The sequence below is a fragment of the Thalassophryne amazonica genome, chromosome 17, assembly GCF_902500255.1.
Source record: "Thalassophryne amazonica chromosome 17, fThaAma1.1, whole genome shotgun sequence".
Lineage (NCBI taxonomy): Eukaryota > Metazoa > Chordata > Actinopteri > Batrachoidiformes > Batrachoididae > Thalassophryne > Thalassophryne amazonica.
Window position 1 is genome coordinate 18737340 of NC_047119.1, and position 22484 is coordinate 18759823.

The window sequence follows — 22484 nt, forward strand, 5'->3', positions numbered from 1 at the left end:
CATGAGCGGATCTTCGAATGAATGAGACAGTGAGAGGGGAGGAGAAGGTGGTGTCTTTCCAGGAAAACAACCCGGTGCTGTTGCTGTGTTTGTAAGGAATGACATGCATGTGAGCATGTGATGATGTGGTTGTACAGAAGACCATTCATTCCAGACAGCCTGGTACTATTCTTTTATAAAGGCAGTTCAGGATGACATACAAGCTATGCCTCAACCCACCCCTAGTGGTGAGAAGAGGCAACTGTGATCAGGGTACATTACAAAAATAATCTTAATTACCAAACTACTAATCACATGCAACCCCATACCAGTAAAAAGTCAGGACAATATTATAAAATGCAAGTAAAAAATAAATAAATAAAATAAAATCATTGACTTCTTCGACTTGTATTTCATTGCAGAGCAGACTAACCCAAGATATTTCATATTTGGTACAGTGAATTTCATTCCACTTGGGCGTGACCCAGGATAGAGGTGCTTTCATGCTGATGAGCCCAACAAAAGGCCAAGAGGACACGTACAGTAGTGTTCAGAATAATAGTAGTGCTATATGACTAAAAAGATTAATCTAGGTTTTGAGTATATTTCTTATTGTTACATGGGAAACAAGGTACCAGTAGATTCAGTAGATTCTCACAAATCAAACAAGAACAAGCATTCATGATATGCACACTCTTACGGCTATAAAATTGGGCTATTAGTAAAAAAAAAAAAAGTAGAAAAGGGGGTGTTCACAATAGTAGTAGTGTGGCATTCAGTCAGTGAGTTCGTCAATTTTGTGGAACAAACAGGTGTGAATCAGGTGTCCCCTATTTAAGGATGAAGCCAGCACCTGTTGAACATGCTTTTCTCTTTCAAGACATTGTTCAGAAGAACAGAGTAGTTTGATTAAAAAGTTGATTGGAGAGGGGAAAACTTATACGCAGTTGCAAAACATTATAGGCCGTTCATCTACAATGATTTACAATGCTTTAAAATGAAAAAGAAAAAAAACAAACAAACAGAGACACGTGGAAGAAAACGAAAAACAACCATCAAAATGGATAGAAGAATAACCAGAATGGCAAAGGCTCACCCATTGATCAGCTCCAGGATGATCAAAGACAGTCTGGAGTTACCTGTAAGTGTTGTGACAGAAGACGCCTGTGTGAAGCTAATTTATTTGCAAGAATCCCCTGCAAAGTCCCTCTGTTAAATAAAAGAAGTGCAGAAGAGGTTACAATTTGCCAAAGAACACATCAACTGGCCTAAAGAGAAATGGAGGAATATTTTGTGGACTGATGAGAGTAAAATTGTTCTTTTTGGGTCCAAGGGCTGCAGACAGTTTGTGAGATGACCCCAAACTCTGAATTCAAGCCACAGTTCACAGTGAAGACAGTGAAGCATGGTGGTGCAAGCATCATGATATGGGCATGTTTCTCCTACTATGGTGTTGGGCCTATATATCGCATACCAGGTATCATGGATCAGTTTGGATATGTCAAAATACTTGAAGAGGTCATGTTGCCTTATGCTGAAGAGGACATGCTCTTGAAATGGGTGTTTCAACAAGACAATGACCCCAAGCACACTAGTAAAGGAGCAAAATCTTGGTTCCAAACCAACAAAATTAATGCATCGCAGATGTGAAGAAATCATGAAAAACTGTGGTTATACAACTAAATACTAGTTTAGGGATTCACTGGATTGTTAAAAAGCAGTTTGAACATAATAGTTTTGAGTTTGTAGCGTCAACAGCAGATGCTACTATTACTGTGAACACCCCCTTTTCTACTTTTTTTTTACTAACAGCCCAATTTCATAGCCTTAAGAGTGTGCATATCATGAATGCTTGTTCTTGTTTGATTTGTGAGAATCTACTGAATCTACTGGTACCTTGTTTCACATGTAACAATAAGAAATCTACTCAAAACCTGGATTAATCTTTTTAGTCATAACACTACTATTATGCTGAACACTACTGTACATTTAACCTAGCTGCAACAAGTAGATGACTACCTTCTGGAGATAAGGATGGACTGGCTGTTTCTACCATACTGGTTGCCATCTAGAACCCAAGGCAGTTCCAAAGTGTGCTGGATGAGGCACAAGCACATGTTCCCAGACCTAACCTCCACCACATTGACCTTCTACTCTGCTTTGCATGATCATGTTCTTGACCTTATGTAGCAGCTATAAGTTAAAACAATATTTAATTAAATACTTTGAAAGGAGCACCACCTGCATACCACACAAACTTGATCATGTTATGACCAATATTAATCAAGTCTTTGATCTGAAAGTCATAAGTTCTGGATACAATTGATTAAACATCTGTCTTCAACTGGACACAAGACAAACAACTGGTGTAATATTTACAGATTTATTTACATATGTACAAGTACAAACAAATGTGACTGAGATTTTGACAATATGGGTAATGATTTGAAGATTTATTACTGAGATGATATGTTGATGATGAGATGTGGAAAAACAAGGAAAAGAAAAGATCGAGGCACTAAATATAAAAAATAATAAGTGTAGAACATTTATGTATTGTTGTGGACCAGTTTACATTGTATGTGTTTCCCCACGTACCTGTTTACAAGTGAACACTAGAGTGCGCATGCGCATAAGGACAACATTCTAATACGGTTGGTTGTCAGTTCAGTTACAGTCAGACTGTATATCTGTAATGCTGCGATGATGTTCAAATAAAGTCATACTCTGGAATCCGAACTCAGTTCATGTATAATTTAATCAACAAGATACACAACGTGGTGTCAGAAGACGTGGTTGCAGCTCCGCCAACGGTGCGGTAAGACGAATGTTTCCTCAGCATTTTGAAGACATAGCAAACAAGCACCCAGCTAGCATTGTCAACAGCTATCGTAGCAAAAAGGCTAGCCAACGTAACGTCAACAACAACTATGGCAGACGGATTCCGGAGACCTGATCCATTGACGTTTAGTGGAAACATTGCTGAGAAATGGCGTGTGTTCGAGCAGGAATACGACATATTCATAGCAGCTGCTCATTCAGATAAAGATGCCAGAACCCGAGCGTTCATCTTGCTAAACTTAGCCGGCTCGGAAGCCATTGAACGGGAAAGGGCATTTGTTTACGCACCCGCTGCATACACGGGAGAAGGAGAAAATAGACGGCTCATGACCAGAGCAGAATCGAGGGAAGATCCAGAATGCCTTAAATGAAAATTCCGTGAACTATGTAATCCTCAAATGAACGTTACTATGGAAAGGCACAAGTTTAATACTAGAAACCAACGGCCGGATGAAACAATAGAGGCCTACGTGAGTGACTTGAAAAACAAAGCAGCGAGCTGCAGATTCGGCCAGCTCAAAGACGAGCTCATCAGAGACAGACTCGTCTGTGGCATAGCCAACCACAACATGAGAAAGCAACTGCTTCGTGACAGTGAGTTAACATTAGCCAAAGCAATTGAAATGTGCCAAATTTATGAACAGACCGATCAACACACAACAGCTCTAGCAGCCCCAAAACAAACAGCAGCGAATGTGGACAGTTTAAGTCACAAAATAAAGAAAAGACAGCCCCAGAAATTCAAGACAAAGCCAAGCAACAAACAGAGCCCCAGGACTATAACTAACTGCAACAACTGTGGAGGAAACCATGAGGCAAAAAGAGATAAATGCCCTGCGTATGGCCAACAATGCCGCAAATGCAAAAAAGGTAATCACTTTTAACACTGCTGCAAGTCAACACACACAAGTGGATACAAAAAGAGATCAGTGAACCAGGTCGAGGTGCAATCACATAGCAGTGATGAGGAAATGTTTTATGTGAATGGAGTGGATGTACAAGTAAACACTGTTTTGCCTTCTACACAGGAATGACATATTCACCACAGTACATGTCAACGGAAGACCAGTCGAGCTCAAAGTAGACACCGGTGCCAAATGCAATGTCATGCCAGCTAACCTCTTGGCACAACTGGGACAAAGTGGACGGCTCCAGTCATCTCAGGGAACCAAACTGGTGGCATACGGAGGTAAGGAAATTCATACATCAGGTTCAGCCACACTCTCATGCTACTCTGCAGGCAAAGAATACCCCCTGCAATTCTACATAGTGACACGAGACGTATAACCTCTACTTGGCCTACCGGACTGTTTACGCTTAGAGTTAATCACACTGAACAAAGAAGTCCATTACATAGACATTGGCAACAGAGAAGAATTCTCAAAACAAATCTTCTCAGAGTATGCTGACCTCTTCGAAGACAAACTTGGCAAGCTCCCAGTCACCTACTCAATGAAATTAGACCCAGAGGTTCAGCCAGTCGTAAAACCCGCACGCAAAATCCCAGTAACAATGCAGGACAAGGTCAAAGCAGAGTTAACCCGGTTGGTTGATTTAGGCGTGATCACTCCTGTCACTGAACCTACAGAATGGGTATCGTCTATGGTGGCAACCCACAAGAAAAATTCAGGTGACATCAGACTACGTATTGATCCAAGGGATCTAAACAAAGCACTGAAACACCTGCATCACCCTCTGCGCACCATAGAGGAAGTAGCCGCACAAATGCCAAACTCCACAGTCTTCTCCATCCTAGACGCGAAGTGCTCCTTTTGGCAGATAATGCTTGACCACAAGTCCTCCATGCTCACCACTTTCAGCTCTCCATTTGGCAGATTCCGCTTTCTCAGAATGCCATACGGGATCAACTCAGCCAGCGAGGTGTTCCAGCTGTTGTGTGTGGGCGGGTTTAGCTGGGCATTGTTTTGCTGTTTTTGTGTTTATTTTCCTCCCAGGTGGTTTGGGGCTGATCTCTGGGGAGAGTGTGCTGCAGAAGAGTCTCTTACCTCTGTTACGGTGATCTGCTGCACCTGTTGCACCCACGTGCGGCTCTCTATCAGGACGACACCTGTGCAGATCACGTGCAGATCTAAGGACTCTCAGCTGGTGCCAATGAAGAAATGAAGAGCTGCATTTAAGCCAGCAGTGATCAGGGCTGAATTGCTGGAGAATACGACCATGTGACGATCGTTTGGGGATGCTGAGGGCCGCTCCAGATTCTGACATTGCGCCTGTGAAGGAGGACGAGGGTGAGAGGCAAACGCGATCAGCACACGTCAGAGTACAGTCCTGGGAAAAGCCACCTGGGGGGGTGTCGGCGGAATTCCTGAGTCCAAAACGTTCGGGCTCCGATCTGTTGAGACGCTGAGAAAGCGCACCGCCTCTTCACCTCACCAGCTTTATTTAGTATTTCATGTACAGCACAAGGGGAAAAAAATAAAACTTGCTTCTTTTGGAACTGCTTCTGGTTATTTGACGCTGGGTTCAGTCAGACGCTGGATCGCTCCTCAATCCGCGTCCAAACCATAACACCAGCATGCCATAGAGCAGATCTTTGCCGGGTACCCCTGCGCTGTGATCGTCGATGACATCATCGTTGGTGGGAGAGATGTGAAAGAGCATGAGGACAACCTCAGAAAGGTACTTGACAGAGCGAGAGAAGTCAAACTGAGACTCAACCCCTCAAAGTGCAAATTCGGCTTGAAAGAAGTGTGCTATGTTGGACATGTGTTCACAAGCAAGGGACTGAAGCCAGATCCAGCAAAGACCAAGGCGATCAATGAAATGCCCGTACCTGAGAATGTCACAGCCCTCCAGTGCTTCTTAGGCATGAACAATTACTTAGGAAAATTCATTCCCAACCTCAGTGAGATATCGGCCCCACTCCGCAAGCTAACATGCAAAGACACAGTGGTACTGGCTAAAGCAGCATCAAGATGCATTTGATGCTTTGAAAAAGAGCCTAACCAGTCCACCCACTCTCAGCTACTATGACATCCGGAAACCCGTCACACTTACCTGTGATGCCTCGCAGTACGGACTCGGTGCAGCATGCTTTCAGGAAGGCACCCCCATCGCCTACTCCTCTCGTACCCTCACACAGACAGAGATGCGCTACGCGCAAATCGAGAAGGAATTGCTTGCAGTCATCTCTGCATGCTCCAAATTCAACGACTACATCTACGGGAAGAAGATCCAGATTGAAACTGACCATCAGCCATTAGTCACAATCCTCAACAAGCCCATACACTCAGCCCCAGCCAGATTGCAACGCATGATGCTGAGGCTACAAAAGTACAACTTTCAGATCGTGTACAAAAAAGGGTCACTGATGTATCTCACTGACACTCTGTCACATGCTCCCACAACCTCGACAGACCAGCACAGCAGTGAAAAAATGGACTATGAGGTCATGTCGATCCAGCACATCTCCTCCACGAGGCTGAACGAACTGAGAGAACAAACTGCCTCTGATCCAGACCTACAGAAGCTGAGCACAGTAATCATGAGGGGCTGGCCTTGCAGACAAACTCAGCTGCCCGCAGAGATTCGTCAGTACTACCCGTTTCGTGAGGAACTCACCACTGAAGATGGAATCGTCACGAAAGGACCGAAGACGATACTCCCCAAGTTATTGCGGAAGGACTACATCGCTATTCTTCACAGAGGGCATCCAGGCACAGAATCCACCAAGCGCCATGCTCGTGGCATAGTGTTCTGGCCCTCAATGACTGATGACATCGAGCAGGAAACAACTGCATGTTCGGTGTGCAACAGCACAAGGTCACACCAACCCAAACAGCCACTCAAGCCACATCCAGTGCCAGATCTACCTTGGTCAACCGTTGCTACTGACATCTTCGAGTGGAATGGCAAACACTACCTCATTGTAGTCGACTCATACTCAGGTTGGTTTGAGATTGACTTGCTTCCTGACCTGACGACCAACACTGTCATCACAAAGCTCAAGAGACACTTTTCAGTTCACGGCTGCCCACACAAAGTACTGTCAGACAATGGCACCCAGTTTTCCAGCCAACGCTTCACAGACTTTGCCCTGGCTTGGGACTTTGTTCACACAAGTAGCCCAGAATACCCACAAGCCAATGGTCTGGCTGAGCGTGCCGTTCGCAGTGCTAAGCAGCTGATGGAAAAGTCCAAGAGAGATGGGACAGATGTCTTTCTCAACCTCCTCAATCTTCGCAATGTGCCACACGACCACGCACTAGGCTCCCCAGCTGAAAGGCTGATGTCAATGCAAACACGCACCACCCTTCCTGTGTGCAAAGAACTGTTAGCCCCAACACCCAAAAGCAACACCGTTGTCAAGGCATGCCTAGTACGCAAACACCACGCACAAAAGCAGTACTACGACAAGTCCAGCAGACCCCTTCGTCCTCTAATACCAGGTGAGGTAGTGAGAATGCAGACATGTCATGGGAATGACTGCCTAGGGACTGTCAAGGAAGTCTGTCAGGAACCCAGATCGTACATCGTCCAATCAGAAGGAGGCAAGTACAGGCGGAACCGCAGACATATCCTCCCCGTCTCTGAACCACCACCACAACACAGAGATCTTCACGATGACTCCCCTGATGTCCAGCCATCACCCGCCTGTCCTCAACGGCAGTCTCCAACACCTGTGCAACACACTGATGAACACACACTTGGCCGCACACACCATCCACCACCGGCTCCTGTCCAGTCTCCCCACCGCCCTACAGGTAATACTTACGTCACACGCTTCGGAAGAGTTTGCAAGCCAAACCCCAGGTATAGACACTAGCACAGGGACTGTTTAAAAGAATGAACACTGTGATTTGAGATGGTCTGGAAGAAAGAAAAAAAAAAGATGTACACTGTATGCAATTTAATGATTTGAGAATGTTTGATGTTGACAAGATAAAATGCTATGATATTAGTACCAGTAAGACAGGTAAAGGTTTGAAATGAGAATGGCATTATTAATGGTTAATTTTCAAAGGGGTTAATGGCATTATTAATGGTTAAATTTTGACATAGAATTGAGTCATTTGTTTGTGCATTATACTGCTGGGGTTATTTTCTGTTCACACAGCCTCAAGCTAAAGAAAGGGGATGTAGAACATTTATGTATTGTTGTGGACCAGTTTACATCATATGTGTTTCCCCACGTACCTGTTTACAAGTGAACACTAGAGTGCGCATGCGCATAAGGACAACGTTCTAATACGGTTGGTTGCCAGTTCAGTTACAGTCAGGCTGTATATCTGTAATGCTGCGATGATGTTCAAATAAAGTCATACTCCGGAATCCGAACTCAGTTCACGTATAATTTAATCAACAAGATACACAACGATAAGAATAAACCTGGTTGGGATTTAGCTGTGAATTTTGGTTTTACGAATTATTGTAATTATTAAGAAAAGTAATCAAAGAAAGCCACTTTGTGTCACTGACAGCAAAGAAAATCAGAACAGCTGAAAGTTCACTTATCTGGGTCCTTTGGATCGGGTAGAGTGACGAGGATCGGTCTGGTTCCTGGTCGGTCTTTTTCTGGCCTTCTTGAAATGACCAGATGACTACAAGAATGGATCAGGCTCATTTTCCCAGCAGGACCGAACGTGATAGTTTGGCTGTTCTATAGAAGTTTGGAGCTATAGAAGCTGACCCAGGATGAAGGTTTTGCTGTCAAAAAAAGCTCTGGCAGCTTCTAAAACTTGTGGAAAATCAATTTAAAGTGTTTGTAAAAGTTTAGAAAAAGTTCAAAGCTTACCAAAGGAAATTGTGGAGAAAAAATTAAAGTTGACAACACTTTTGGCATTGAGTGGAAAATGAAGAATTTGGAGACTCGCAGATTTGCTCTTAATTTGAAAAATTCAGCTACAAAGTTGTCTTCAAACTGCAAAGGGCTTGACTCATGCCTTAAAAGTTATTAAAAATTGGTGCATCAAACAACAAAAGTTATAGAACAAAAAGAAACACAATGAAATAAAAGAAACAACGAAACAAAAGCCACAAGCTAAGACTTAAGGATTTTTTTTTTTTTTAAATGGACAAGAAGTTGTTAAGAGGAAAACGAGGCTGGGGGCAAGTGCCCAGGAGAAAGGACTTTCCTTTATTCCGCTGTCCTTTTAAAGAAGCTACGTGCATGGTCATAAGCTCCGCCAACTTCGCATCAGGTTTCTCCCCAAAAGAAAGTTATTTGAAAATACAAGATACAATGAATGACATATACCTTCTTTCTTCTTTAGCTACCAAAATATAAGATGGCTGAGTCATCTTTGAAAATATCCTAGAAACAGGGAAGTCATTAACAGAAACATTGCTTTCATCATGACAATTCATTAGGGATGTGGACAAGTAGGCCAGCACCTTGATTAGGTTCTGCATAATTGCATGTGACCGCATTTTCGGGAGTCGCACAGGGAGTTCCCTGTGATTCGCATTGTTATAGGCTGTTGGAGGGATATCCTGATCTATTTTTAGGTCAATGACTTAGAAGAATTACCCAGCTCCCACCTCATGTTCGAATTTTCGTCACAGGCAATTGAGGAGAGAAGTTGCCTGATTTCTTGTTTTTACTTCGTCAAAGTCACTTAAATTGTACTGGAAGGAAGAATAGGAAATACAGAGTAAGTATAATTTTTGCTGAATTTCAGAAGGATTGGCCGTTTCGAATGCCAAAATCCAGTGACTGCAAGTGTTGAGATGATAAACCATTTAAAATGAAGGAGAATGAAGGAGAGGTGGTAATCCATCATTCCTGAAAATTTCCTGGAGATATCTTGGATATTAAAGAAGTTATGAGAAAAAAAATATGAAGGAACAAGTCCAACTCGGTCACAAAGGCCCTATTGTTTAAGCCCAATTCCCAGCACAAAAATCCCCATAACTTCCATAATACTTAAGATAATCACATGATTTTGGTGTCATTTTAAAGGGTTTTTTTGTGTGTGTTCTTTCTGAATTCAGTCAGATTTTATATTGGTATGGGATAGAATTTTTATAAATGTCCCTAAATTCATTAATCATTCAACAAATAGCATTTAAACATGCATTAAGGATTACAAGATGTGGCAGGGGTGGTGGCCAAGTGGTTAGTGCACTTGGTTTCAGTGTGGAAGGTTCCTGGTTCAAACCCCACCCATGCCACATTTCTCCATGTAATGTGGAACTGCGTCAGGAAGGGCATCCAGTGTAAAACCTGTACCAATTCAACATTTGACCTCTGAGTGAAAACAAGGGAGCAGCCAAAGGGACTTCCTTCTTTTTATTCCTATGTCCACCAAACATAGCACACATATAGAGGCGGGTTCTGAATTGCCCAGGCAAGGTCAAATTTGCCACAGGTGTCCCGTTCACTGGGGTAAAAAGTCCAAATTGATGTTTTTCTCTCCAATTAACACCAAATATGTAGATGAGTTTTACAACCCCAATTCCAATGAAGTTGGGACATTGTGTGAAATGTAAATAAAAACAGAATACAATGATTTGCAAATCCTCTTCAACCTATATTCAATTGAGTACACCACAAAGACAAGATATTTAATGTTCAAACTGATAAACTTTATTGTTTTTGTGCAAATATTTGCTCATTTTGAAATGGATGCCTGCAACACATTTCAAAAAAGTTGGGACAGGGGTGACAAAAGACTGGGAGTTGAGGAATGCTCAAAGAAAGCTGAGGAATGCTCAAAGAACACCTGTGTGGAACTCTCCACAGGTGAACAGGTTAATTGGAAACAGGTGAGTGTCATGATTAGGTATAAAAGGAGCATCTCCAAAAGGCTCAGCCCTTTACAAGCAAAGATGGGGTGAGGATCACCACTTTGTGAACAACTGCATGAAAAAATAGCCCAACAGTTTAAGAACAATGTTTACCAACATTCAATTGCAAGGAATTTAGGGATTCCATCATCTACAGTCCATAATATAATCTTCAGAGAATCTGGAGAACTTTGTACACGTAAGCGGCAAGGCCGAAAACCAACATTGAATACGCATGACCTTCGATCCCTCAGGCGGCACTGCATCAAAAACTGACATCACTGTGTAAAGGATCTTATCGCGTGAGCTCGGGAACACTGCAGAAAACCATTGTCAGTTAAAAACAGTTTGTTGCTACATCGACAAGTGCAAGTTAAAACTCTACCATGCAAAGCGAAAGCTATACAGTGAGGAAAATAAGTATTTGAACACCCTGCGGTTTTGCAAGTTCTCCCACTTAGAAATCATGGAGGGGTCTGAAATTTTCATCTCAGGTGCATGTCCACTGTGAGAGACATAATCAAAAAAAAAAAAAAAAACCCGGAAATCACAGTGTATGATTTTTTTTAAATAATTTATTTGTATGTTACTGCTGCAAATAAGTATTTGAACACCTACCAATCAGCAAGAATTCTGGTCACACAGACCTGCTAATTTTTCTTTAAGAAGCCCTCTTATTCTGCACTCTTTACCTGTATTAATTGCACCTTTTTGAACTTGTCACCTGTGTAAAAGACACGTTCACACACTCAATCAATCACACTCCAACCTGTCCACCATAGCCAAGACCAAAGAGCTGTCTAAGGACACCAGGGACAAAACTGTAGACCTGCACAAGGATGGGATGGACTACAGGACAACAGGCAAGCAGCTTGGTAGAAGACAATTGTTATGATTATTTATTAGAAAGTGAAAGAAACACAAAATCTCCCTCGGTCTGGGATTCCATGCAAGATCTCACTTTGTGGGGTAAGGATGATTTTGAGAAAGCTCAGAACTACACAGGAGGACCTGGTCAATGACCTGAAGAGAGCTGGGACCACAGTCACAAAGATTACATTAGTAACACATGATGCTGTCATGGTTTAAAATCCTGCAGGGCAGTAAGGTCCCTCTGCTCATTATCATACTCTGGGGGTGCTCTTCTGCAAAGAGGATAGGACGACTGCACCATATTGAAGGGAGGATGGATGGGGTCATGTATTGCAAGATTTTGGCAAACAACCTCCTTCCATCAGTAAGAGCATTGAAGATGGGTCATGGCTGGGTCTTCCAGCATGACAATGACCCCAAACACACAGCCAGGGCAACTAAGGAGGGGCTCCGTAAGAAGCATTTCAAGGTCCTGGAGTGGCCTGGCCAGTCTCCAGACCTGAACTCAATAGAAAATCTTTGGAGCGAGCTGAAACTCCAAACCTGAAAGATCTAGTGAAGATCTGTATGGAGGAGTGGACCAAAATCCCTGCTGCAGTGTGTGAAAACCTGGTGAAAAACTACAGGAAACATTTGACCTCTGTAAACTGATTTTCACAGGTGTTGAAATACTTATTTGCAGCAGTAACATACAAATAAATTATTTAAAAAAAATCATACATTGTGATTTCCAGTTTTTTTTTTTTTTGAGATTGTCTCTCACAGTGGACATGCACCTAAGATGAAAATTTCAGACCCCTCCATGATTTCTAAGTGGGCAACTTGCAGAATCACAGGGTGTTCAAATATTTTTATTTTCCTCACTGTACATCAACAACATCCAGAAACACCACGCCTTCTCTGGGCCTGAGCTCATTTGAAATGGACAGACGCAAAGATGAAAAGTATGTTGTGGTCTGATGAGTCCACATTTCAAAATATTTTTGGAAATTACATACATTGTGTCCTGCGGACAAAAGAGGAAAAAGACCATCCAAATTGTTACCAGCGCAAAGTTCAAAAGCCAGCATCTGTGATGGTATGGGGGTGTGTTAGTGCCCATGGCATGGCCAGCTTACACATCTGTGATGGCACCATCAATGCTGAAAGGTTCATCAAGGTTTTGGAGCAAAACATGCTGCCATCCAAGCAACGTCTTTTTCAGGGACGTCCCTGCTTATTTCATCAAGACAATGCCAAGCCACATTCTGCACGTGTTACAACAGCGTGGTTTCATAGTAAAAGAGTGCGGGTACTAGACTGGCCTGCCTGAAGTCCAGACCTGTCACCCACTGAAAATGTGTGGTGCATTATGAAGCGCAAAATACAACAACTGAGACCCTGGACTACTGAACAACTGAAGTCGTACATCAAGCAAGAATGAGAAAGAATTCCACCTACAAAGCTTCAACAATTAGTGTCCTCAGTTCCCAAACGCTTATTGAGTGTTGTTAGAAGGAAAGGTGATGTAACACAGTGGCAAACATACCACTGTCACAGCTTTTTTGAAATATCTTGCAGGCATCCATTTCAAAATGAGCAAATATTTGCACAAAAACAACAAAGTTTATCAGTTTGAACATTAAATATCTTGTCTCTGTGGCATATTAAACTGAATACAGGTTGAAGAGGATTTGCAAATCATTGTATTCTGTTTTTATTTACATTTTACACAACGTCCCAACTTCATTGGAATTGGGGTTGTAGAATTGTCCAGGAGAGGTCAAATTTGCCAAAGGTCAATCACTGGAGTCAAGTTTTGAAATAGATGTTTTTCTACTGATTTGTACCAAATGCGGCAAATGTATAGAGAAATTGCCCAGGAGAGGTCAATCCTGTGAAAGGTCAGTCATTGGGGATAAGGTCCTGTCTGCCTGTCTGTTTGTTCCTATTATGATCAAATTTATTGACCATGTTTTTGACCCAACACTGTGTTTGAGATGAAACACTTCAGTGTATTTGCCTTTTCTGGAGGAATGTTGACTTTGAGGGAAGCTGACAGGCAGAACTCCAAGAACACAAAAAATGATGAAATGACTTTAGGCTGTGTTTGAAATCTTGCCAAGGTAAAAGGCTCTATTTAACTTAATTATATTGGAGTGTATATTTAAATGGCTTTCCTGAAAATGAAAGTACACTCCCTTGAACCACTTTCCCTGATGGATGAGTCTTTCCCCAAAGCTTGAAATCACAAGGGCTCTTTGTCGCCTGCTGCAGCTCCACTTTAAGCTAATCAAGTGATGATACATGTGATACAGCTGCTGGTGAGATGAGTAAGATGATGTTGAGAGTCTTGAGGAGGAAGAAGCCAGAGGCTGTTTTCAGTTTCCAGAGACCGAGCCAGGAACGTAATGTCTCGAACTAAGTAGGCCTCAGAATTTAAAATATGCTCTGAAATAAATGCAAATTAACAATTGTATATTTATCAGAATCTTTAATGAAAGGTGTCAGAGAGCTGATGCCTACCCCACCCACAGACATGATATAAATGTACATGTCTGTAATGGTGTTTTTGTCTCCCATCATATGACTTCTGTGTGACATCATTATGAACTCATTCATTTTTGTACAACCCCAATTCCAATGAAGTTGGGACGTTGTGTAAAATGCAAATAAAAACAGAATGCAATGATTTGCAAATCCTCTTCAACCTATATTCAGTTGAATACACCACAAAGACAAGATATTTAATGCTCAAACTGATAAACTTTATTGTTTTTGTGCAAATATTTGCTCATTTTGAAATGGATGCCTGCAACACATTTCAAAAAAGCTGGGACAGTGGTATGTTTACCACTGTGTTACATCACCTTTCCTTCTAACAACACTCTATAAGCGTTTGGAAACTGAAGACACTAATTGTTGAAGCTTTGTAGGTGGAATTCTTTCCTATTCTTGCTTGATGTACGACTTCAGTTGTTCAACAGTCCGGGGTCTCCTTTGTCGTATTTTGAGCTTCATAATGCGCCACACATGCAGGCAGGCCAGTCTAGTACCTGCAGTCTTTTTTTATGAAGCCACGCTGCTGTAACACATGCAGAATGTGGCTTGGCATTGTCTTGATGAAATAAGCAGGGATGTCCCTGAAAAAGACGTTGCTTGGATGGCAGCATGTGTTGCTCCAAAACCTGGATGTACCTTTCAGCATTGATGGTGCCATCACAGAAGCTGGCTTTTGAACTTTGCACTGGTAACAATCTGGATGGTCTTTTTCTTCTTTTGTCCGGAGGACATGACATCCATGCTTTCCAAAAACAATCTGAAATGTGGACTCATCAGACCACAGCACACTTTTCCACTTTCCTTTTTGCTAAAGCTTATAGTTAGGGCTGGATCAGGTGACCCTGAACCATCCCTTAGTTATGCTGCTATAGACGTAGACTGCTGGGGGGTTCCCATGATGCACTGTTTCTTTCTCTTTTTGCTCTGTATGCACCACTCTGCATTTAATCACTAGTGATTGATCTCTGCTCCCCTCCACAGCATATCTTTTTCCTGGTTCTCTCCCTCAGCCCCAACCAGTCCCAGCAGGGGACTGCCCCTCCCTGAGCCTGGTTCTGCTGGAGGTTTCTTCCTGTTAAAAGGGAGTTTTTCCTTCCCACTGTAGCCAAGTGCTTGCTCACAGGGGGTCATTTTGACCGTTGGAGTTTTACATAATTATTGTATGGCCTTGCCTTACAATATAAAGCGCCTTGGGGCAACTGTTTGTTGTGATTTGGCGCTATATAAAAAAAAAATTGATTGATTGATTTCAAATGAGCTCGGGCCCTGAAAAGGAGGCAGTGTTTCTGGATGTTGTTGATGTATGGCTTTTGCTTTGCATGGTGGATTTTTAAACTTGCACTTGTAGATGTAATGACGAACTGTGTTACCTGACAATGGCTTTCTGAAGTGTTCCTGATCCCACGCGGTAAGATCCTTTACACAATGATGTTGGTTTTTAATGCAGTGCCACCTGAGGGATCGAAGGTCACAGGTATTCAATGTTGGTTTTCAGCCTTGCCACTTACATGTAGAAAGTTCTCCAGATTCTCTGAATATTCTGATAATATTATGGACTGTAGATGATGGAATCCCTAAATTCCTTGCAATTGAACATTGAGAAACATTGTTCTTAAATTGTTGGACTATTTTTTCACGCAGTTGTTCACAAAGTGGTGAGCCTCACCCCATCTTTGCTTGTGAACGACTGAGCCTTTTGGGGATGCTCCTTTTATACCCAATCATGACACTCGTGTTTCCAATTAGGTGTTCCTTGAGCATTCATCAACTTTCCTAGTCTTTTGTTGCCCCGTCCCAACTTTTTTGAAATGTGTTGCAGGCATCCATTCCAAAATGAGCAAATATTGCACAAAAACAATAAAGTTTATCAGTTTGAACATTAAATATCTTGTCTTTGTGGTGTATTCAATTCAATATAGGTTGAAGAGGATTTGCAAATCATTGTATTCTGTTTTTGTTTACATTTTACACAATGTCCCAACTTCAATGGAATTGGGGTGTGTATGTGTATATTTGTTTTGTTTTTTTCTTGCTGTTCCCTTTGGCTTCAGGGGCGGGCTGACAAGTTTTGTAAGAAATGCTTAATTTTGTCAATGTTTTTGATATGAAAATAAAACACAATAAAGTTGTAAAAAATCCCAAACAATCCCAAACCCAGACACTGATTGCTCACTCAACTTTGGAAACGCTGCAATCGGAGTATCCACTGATTCCGCAAAGATCCCAGCATCATCCTCTGCTGATATGGATTGGCTTTTTGCTTTCGGGTGTTATTTTTTGATGGGGTGCTGCTTATGCTAATCATATGTTAATTAGGCTCACTCTGCATGCACTTTCAGTTTACAAGGAGATGGGATTCATCAACTTAGGAACACAGCTGCGAACAATTCTGCAGTTTAAGAACATGTTGATGAATCTGACGTAGAGTTTTCTTAAGAACCTTTCTCGGGACAGCTTAAGAAGGAATCTACGGAATCTCACCAAGATTTGGCACTTCACAATTGACTTGACTATAGCTCTAAGAACCATGGCACCAGACATGTCACAGACATCCCAGCAGAAGGATCAGCCTTATATACAACTGTTTAACTAGACAACCTATTCAGCTCACCAATTGTGTCCATTTCTGCAAGTGCTTGAATCAAATTGCGTGCAGATACCTTTGACCAAACTACTATAAAATCAAATCACCTTGCGATATCTATCCCAGTAATATTTCCACCAAGTCTGAAGGAAATCTGTTCAACCGCTTTTAGTTATCTTGTCTACAGACACAAACACACCAGTGAAAACAATACCCTGCTATCACCTCTTTGCCAACACGCAGAGTAATTACACCTCCAACCTCTTCAACTCCTGGCTTGTGATCATGAGACTCTGGTGGACCTTTGGGACAAACAGTTGTTAATACCACAGTGTTCATTTAGATCTCCTTTCTATTGATGTCTGTATTTTCCCAAGCTTCTGGCAATTTTACAGAAGAGTGCAGTTGCTGATGGTAGCACAAATCTGTTCCAGATGGCTCCTAAAGAGGAGTCAGACTAATGAAAATCCAAAATTGGCTTAATTCATTAGTCCCCCCCTAACTTCAAGAAGGCACTGGCTCTGTGTGAAAGTTATACTTTGTTTATTCACATACATGCACTCAAATTTACATGGTGTAGTTTAAAAACTAACAGCATAAGAGTAATACATCTAAATCAAGTATTACATAACTAAAAACATGAAACATTAAAAAAAAGTAAAATAATTAAATTGGCTATTAAATACAGCCAAAGGTTTCCCAGTTAACCCAAATTATGCTAATTAGGCATGTAGAAAATTTACAAGATATTGCATCAATTTTTGGAATCATCCTTATTAAAAAGTACATCCCTTTGGTTTCTCTCTTGGTGGTGTATATTCACAGCTAACCCAGTCGTTGCAGTATATGTAAAAAGCATCCAATGTGCAGGCAAATTTTAGAGTTGTGTTTTAGTCCCCTCCTAAAACATCTTTGAAGTTGAGAAATTCTTGTTAATGCCCTTTGACGCCAACCTCGGTATAAACCATTGAGACGCCCTGCGTCATGCAGGCTTACTGTTCAACTGCAGACAAATTACAAATTTATTTTTTTTTTAGCCGCCATTTGGATTCATTGCTGCTACTTTAATGCAGTGACAGTGTGTAATCCAATCCTACAAGAACACACAGTCGCTCTATGACATGCATGCTGGGAGAACATATTTGTACACCAAAGGTGACTGGGTTTGGAAAGACTTCTTTTATATCTGTAATTGGGGGGGGGGGGGGGGGGGGGGGGAATCACAGCACCACTGTTAAACATGTCTTTCATCAGACATCAGAATTAACTATGTTCATTGCATTTTTGTTTTGTGAAGCTGCAAATCAATCCCATTGGCTCAGAATAAAATGACATTACAAAGTTGGCTAATTGCACATCATGGAAATTGTGTTGCTGATTTTTTTTATACATTACAATTACAGGCTGCACATAATTACAAAGCAAAAGCATGCTGCCGTGGCTAACAAATAAACAGTAGAGCACAACTACGATCTGCGGTTTGACTGTGGTTGTGCTATTAAAGATCCACAAAAATATATTTTTTAAACCATGGAATTAATGGACAAGCTAAAACCAGGGACTGTGGGCAAGTGATGTCAATGCTGTGTCACCTGAGGGTTGTACCACCACTGCAGTAAAATAAATAAATAGTTTGACATGAAATAGACTTTAAAAAATCTTAAGAGCCAAATTAAATGATATATCTACGTAGAATAATATTACAATTCAAACTGCAGAGTTAAACAGGGCAAAGTCAACAAAATTATTAAGTATAATTTTGTTTTCAAACTAAAACTGCATCAAAGTGATGATGAAATATATAAAGTTTTTGAAAAAGACAGGTTCAGATGGCAGCAGACCAGTGTTGTAGTGACTTAATGATTAGCCTTAAAGCCCATTTTTTCTCAGGACTTTGCTTCTGATGCCTTGGCCTTGAAGGTCCAAAGCCTGCATTACAACTCCTATGACAGGTCTAGACCACTTCTAAATTTTGCTCATAGCTACAAATAAAAGCCCTCAAAATATGAAGAAACAAGAGAAATTAGATATTTCTGACGTTTGTCAATCCAGATCTGAATCCGGATCACCTCCAAAATTTAATGGAGTCTTCCATGGCCTAATATTTACCTGTGGTGAAACTTTCATCAAAATCTGTGCAGTAGTTTTGATGTAATCTTGTTAACAGACAGACAGAAAAATAAATAAATAAATGCCAATGATTTTATTACGTCCTTGGCGGATGTAAAAAGGCAAATGGTCACCAAAAGGAGAAGTAAGTCCTTTCCATACCCCAATACTGTAGCATGAACTCCCATGGATAAGACTGCAGTCCATCACAGGGTCCTTCCCCAACCGAGGGTGGTATCCTTTTACAGCTGAACAGACTGGGACAATGCAGATTAAGTACCATGTCAAAGAAAACAGACAGGTAGCCTGAAGCACACACACTTGGAATCAAACACTGGTCTATATACTGTTGGTCCAACTCCAATCCCACAAAGCTATCGGCTTTGCTTGCATGAGGCCCATTCTCTACAAAGCAGTACTACAATACTAGCCCATACATTGCAAATAAATAATACTGGAGGCAATAAACAATGCTTCAGAATAATGAGAATAGGTGAAAGAAGAAGAGCATCTTATTTCACTACTGCCTCATTTTTTCCACCCTCACATCATACATGAGAGGGGTTACAACACACGGAAGACATGACTAAGGATGTATGACATTGTGAGTCAGGTCACAAAATGAATGCCATGTTCAGAGCCTCGCGTAAATTCCAGAAAGGTTCAACTCGAGCCCAAGTGGGTCTCCAAGAGACTCCTCTTTGACCACATTCAGCAGCCCTTACTGGCCCGTTTTGAAGTGATGGAATAATTGATGTAAAGGTGACATCTGTTATTAAACTAAACTGTGCAAACTATCCCTCTGACAGTAAAAACTATATCTGCATAAGAATCTGGTTTTACGCAAGAGAGCCCTTTCTGATTTTTAATCAATATTTTTAGGTATGTTTTTTGGTCATGGATAGTCAGTGTATTTACTTAACTGTTGACTGGTTTATGAACAAGTTTGAAGGTAAATCCATAAGGAAGATTTAACAATTTTTATTCATTTATTTATGTATTAGTGGAATCAACAATGATTTGGAATTTTAAACCAAACAGCAGCCATATACAATGACGGTAAGCACATTACACCTGCAAAGATGAATACATTAATGAAGCACATTATGATTCCTCAGTCATTCTCATAAGTCCTGTGTTTGAAGAAGGGCTTAAAATTTAAAGAAAAAAATAATTAATTGCAATTTTTATCCCATCGATATTATGAATAATTTACTTACTTTTTGTACCATACTCACAATCATATCATGAAAATAATGACATAAAATGACAATGGAGAGAAAATTCAACTTCCATACAATGCTAGTTTTCTACAGATGAACTCTTTAGCTCACAGTGGTACTGCTAACAACCGCTCCAGGTTGGATAATCAATATTGGCTCCAAATACTGTACAGCTGTATGCAAACGTTTGGGCACCCCTGATAATTTTCATGATTTTCCTTTATAAATAATTGGTTGTCTGGATTAGAAATTTCAGTTAAATATATCATATAGCAGACAAACACACTGATATTTGAGAAGTGAAATTAAATTTATAGGATTTACAGAAAGTGTGCAATAATTCTTTAAAAAAAAATTAGGCAGGTGCATAATTTTGGGCACTCCAACAGAAAAAAAAATACATCAATATTTAGTAGATCCTCCTTTTGCAGAAATAACAGCCTCTAAACACTTCCTATAGCTTCCAATGAGAGTATGGATTCTGGTTGAAGGTATTTTGGACCATTCTTCTTTACAAAACATCTCAGGTTTGTTGGTTTCACAGCATGGACAGCCTGCTTAAAATCACACCACAGATTTTCAATAATAATCAGGTCTGGGGACTGAGAAGACCATTCCAGAATGTTGTACTTGTTCCTCTGCATGAATGCCTTAGGAGATTTTGAGCAGTGTTTAGGGTCTTTGCCTTGTTGAAAGATCCAGCCCTGACGACACTTCAACTTTGTCAGTGATTCATAAACATTGTTCTCAAGAATCTGCTGATATTGACTGGAATCCATGTGATCCTCAACTTTAACAAGATTCCCAGTACCTGCACTGGCCACACAGCCACACAGCATGATGGACCACCTCCAAATTTTGCCGTAGGTAGCAAGCGTTTTTCTTGGAATTCTGTGTTCTTTTTCAGTCATGCATACCGCCCCTTGTTATGTCCAAATAACTCAATTTTGGTTTCATCAGTCCACAGCACCTGATTCCAAAATGAAGCTGGGTTGTCCAAATGTGCTTTAGCATACCTCAAGTGACTACGTTTTGTGGTGTGTACGCAGAAAAAGCTTCCTCTGCATTACAGCATCTCTTTGTGCAAAGTGTGTTGTATAGTTGAATGATGCACAGAGACACTATCTGCAGCAAGATCATGCTGTAGGTGATGATGCTGAACAATCTTTGTTTTCAGGTCATTTGAGAGTTGTTTAGAGGCTCCCATGTTGCCACTCAATAGAAGAGATGCAAAGAGGGGAAACATTTGCAAATGCCCACCTTAAATACCCTTTCTCATGATTGGATTCACCTGTGTAAGGAGGTCAAGGGTCAATGAGCTTACCAAACCAATTTTGTGTTCCAATAATTAGTGTTACATGTATTCAAATCAATAAAATGACAAGGGTGCCCAAATTTATGAACTTGCCCAATTTTGTTTAAATAATTATTGCACTTTCTGTAAATACTAGAAACTTCATTTCACTTCTCAAATATCAGTGTGTTCATCTCCTATAGGATATATTTAACTGAAATTTCTGATCCAGACAAATGATTTATAAAGGAAAATCATGAAAATTATCAGGGGCACCCAAACTTTTGCATACGACTGTAGTTATGAACTAGAGTTTGGCCTTTTCAGAGTCATCTTAGGTCAAAAGTCATGTGAACAACAGAAAGGTGGCATATGACTTTATGTTAGTGTTTAATAGCAACCATAGGTGCATGTATCTTCAGCCAATTCCTCAAAATAACCATCCTATATAAGCACTATCTAGCCTTGATCTTCGCTTTTAACCAGTTTATCTCAATAGAAAATGACAGTTATTGGCTGACCCTCAATCATTCCACCAAATTTGGTCCAAACTGTATCACAACTTTGACATTATGTTGTTCACACACTGGACTGAAAACAATACGTCAGATCACGTGGTGTGCACAGGTGCAATTATGGCATTTGAAAATGGTCTGACATTATTGATAAGTTAATATATAAATGTCTCAATGACAAACTTCTGATCAGCTCTATCTTACATTGTAGTTTCCCTGTTGATCCTAGATTAGATTAGCTAACATCACACGCTGACATGACAAGTGGTGTCAAAACTTTGACATAAAAATGTCAACATTTGAACAACGTAAGACTCAGTGGACGTGAGGCAGCCGTCTCTGCAGTAGCTGCCGCTCATCTACATTCATACTTGTTCTGAAAAAGCTATCACTGCTGGGTCTTTTAAAATGAGAGAAATGTGACAGCACTCTTCTCATTTAGACCGTCTTTGGCTGAGCAGCAAAATCCCACCTCATACTGTGCACAGAGAGCGTTAGCTCTTACTGACTTCTAATACAAAATTTCAATTCTAATTAAAAGTGATCTGATTCCTGCTAATTCTGTATTTTGTTAGGGATTTGAGTACACAGTGCATGAAACTAAATCTTGCTTTCTTTGTTCACTTTTCTGCTTGTGATTCTGTACTATTTTATGAAAACAATGACATTACACATTTTTTGGATTTTGAATCTTAGTAACTCCATTGTGGAATTCAACTGTTCTACATTGCTCATAAAAAAAAAAAATAAAAAAAAAAAATTCAAACAATCAGCAG